Genomic DNA, 2,859 nt, shown 5'->3' on the forward strand with positions numbered 1-2,859 from the left:
TCCGTCCCAAAAAATTATTTGCTACAGGCTAATCTATATTCCATTTGCTACAGATTTTGGACTATCCATAGCCATAGAATTTCCTATGCTCGCGTCAATTTTTTCACATGGCGGGAATGGCTGCTACGGAATTTTCGTAGCAAAAATTTTGCTACGAAAATTCTGTAGGAAATTCGTAGCAAGTTTTAGCCCACTATACTTTAAATTCCTGGATCCGCCCTTGAACATACACTATAATCCATACATTATTGCACAACTATGAACCCAAAATATTTACACAGATTCTTATTTGTGACGGCGATACCCGTCGCAAGCTTGCGACGGGTCGAATACATACCATATTAGATGGATGTGGTACCGGTTATAATAGTCTAAGTGGGGCACTTGTGTTTTACTCTTAGCATTATTTAATTCTCATTTTTCTTCTTGTCAGATTTATAGTCTCAACACATTTTCTCTTTCTTGTTTTTCTCTGTCAAATCTTTCACTTTTTTATTTCCTATTAATAGATTATAATTTGAAGATCTACAAAAAAGTTCCAAAAAAATTCATTGTCATGTATAATACGAGTATGAAGATCTACCAACAAGTATTATGTAACTAGAAGAAACCATCAAATACGGTTAGGATTCCTTTGTTTTTGATTTTTTTTCCTAATTAAGAGTGTTTAGTGAATAATTGTGCTTGACGGAAGAAATGACTTGAACAATCTCACACTTTAGTAAATTTGGGGCTTTTTGTTTGTAAGACTTGATATGAAAATGAATCTTTTGGGATTTTTTGTATATTTGATCTCTTTGTAATATATTATGTAACTAGCAGAATCATCAAATTTGATTGTTTATTTGTTTTGTGAATTATTCTTTTTTTTCGTTAATTATTGTTGAATACAAATTTTTTTTTTTTTGCTGAATAAGATGTTTCCATTTTATCTTTGTTTGTATGTGCTAGGTGTGGTCATTATATCCTTATTTGTATGTGCTAGGCTGTTGTGTGGTGACATATAGTCAAAATATAAGGTCATAATACAACGGATTTTTTTGGTATTTTAATTTTTGTTTATTCCATATCCTATTATATTTCAACTTAGTTTAATATGTTTCATTATGTTTATAGACTTGTGCACTTTTTTACTACTTGTTTATATAACTTAGTTTAATTGATCATTTATTAATGATCATATAACTAAGAATGGTAACATATAGAATTAAACTGAGGGTGACCGGCTTAAGAAAGTTCTTGAGTACTATAAAATGTAGCTAATTATCAATTGTTTGTAACCGTTTTTTACTTATACATTATGGTAACATATTATATCAATGTGGTGACAATTTATACTTGTGAAGTATATTTGTGAAGTATATTTTGTGACCAATTTCTTTGAAAATGTTGTTAAACTTAGATGGGTCCATATTTTGTTACAAAGGGTAGATTTGTTACTACTTGTGGATATAATTTAGTTTATTGATTATTATTAATGAACATATTAGTGAGGATAGTAACATATAAAGTTAAATTGTCAACATGATGAATTGTTTAGTAACGTTGTAGAGTACTATAAAATATAACCAATTATCAACTGTTTGTGACCATTTCTTCCAGTTGTATTATGATAACATTGTTCTCTTGACGTGGTGACAATGTATTTCGTGTCCAAATGAATCTGCAGCTGAACCTGAGCCTGACACTGGGGATCTCAAGTACAGCAAACGCTACACATGCATGACAACAAGAAGAGGTCAAAACACCGTGGGGATGATGTTGCAAAAGGTGGAAGTCGTGCCAAGAAAGAGTAGTTTGGTGTTTTTGGGCACTTATTTTGGGCATGTTTGATGGTTGTGTTAAAACAGTTGTTAATTAAGTTGTATATAAAACCGTGACTCGTGTTTCATGTTTCGTGTTTTAGGGAACTTATTTTCAATATGTTACCATTTGAATCAGTATATTACCTATGACATTGTATATGTTAAGTAATGTTATCATTTTTGTACAAAGTGATACCAATTGAAATTGGTAACATAATAAATAATTATGTACTCCCTCCGTACCACACCAAAGGTAACGTAGGGTAAAATGGAGTATTTAAGAAAAAGTGGAAAAAGTAAGGGTAAAGAGGGAAAAAAATAGGTGGGGTATGTAATTGTGGGTTGGTAGGTGGGGTATGTAATGGCATTTTGTGTAAATGTGAAATGGGTGTAAGGATAATTTGGTAATCTTGTAGGCCAAATAAGGAATGTTACCTTTGGTGTGGTACGTCCGTTTATAGTAAGTGTTACCTTTGGTGTGGTACGGAGGGAGTAATAAACAAGTTGTTATTCTTTGTGGATTACTTATGACAGTGCAGTTTAAAATTATGTTTATATCTTTTTTCAATATGTTACCATTAAAAAAAGGGAATTACCTATGAGTCTATGACATTGTATATATGTTAAGTATGTTTCATATTGTAAAACATTTTGTAAAATGGTTACATCTTCGACTAAAATGATAACATTTCAAACACATACTCGCATGTCACCATTTGTATTCATATATGTCATTATTTTAATATGGTTATATATTGTAATACATTTTTGTAAAATGGTTACAAATTCTGACTACGATAGTAACATTATTATGCACAAACATATTGTAATATATTAGTGTTAAACGACATGAACACAAAATGGTGCCCAATCATGTAAATATTACCAAGCACATACATAAAAGAAAAATATTATTCATCAAACCACAAAACCAAACTACGTAATATGACCAATTCCACGCGCTATCACCCAGTCTTGCCCCACCGTCCTTCACTAATGCCCTTGTCGCAATCACCTTTTACTTGCTGCACCTTTCTTTACTACTGCTTGAGTG

General features: G+C 31.4%; 1 long non-coding RNA gene across 1 annotated transcript; it reads left to right on the forward strand.

Annotated features, from left to right (window-relative positions):
* The first annotated feature begins 458 nt into the window (after positions 1-458).
* LOC141587165 (uncharacterized) lies at positions 459-1,923 on the forward strand. Its single transcript, XR_012519722.1, has 2 exons — positions 459-622; positions 1,670-1,923. It is a non-coding gene; the product is annotated as an uncharacterized LOC141587165 (long non-coding RNA).
* The last annotated feature ends 936 nt before the right edge of the window (positions 1,924-2,859 follow it).

The sequence above is a fragment of the Silene latifolia genome, chromosome 1 (genome assembly GCF_048544455.1).
Source record: "Silene latifolia isolate original U9 population chromosome 1, ASM4854445v1, whole genome shotgun sequence".
In the NCBI taxonomy this organism is placed as follows: Eukaryota; Viridiplantae; Streptophyta; class Magnoliopsida; order Caryophyllales; family Caryophyllaceae; genus Silene; species Silene latifolia.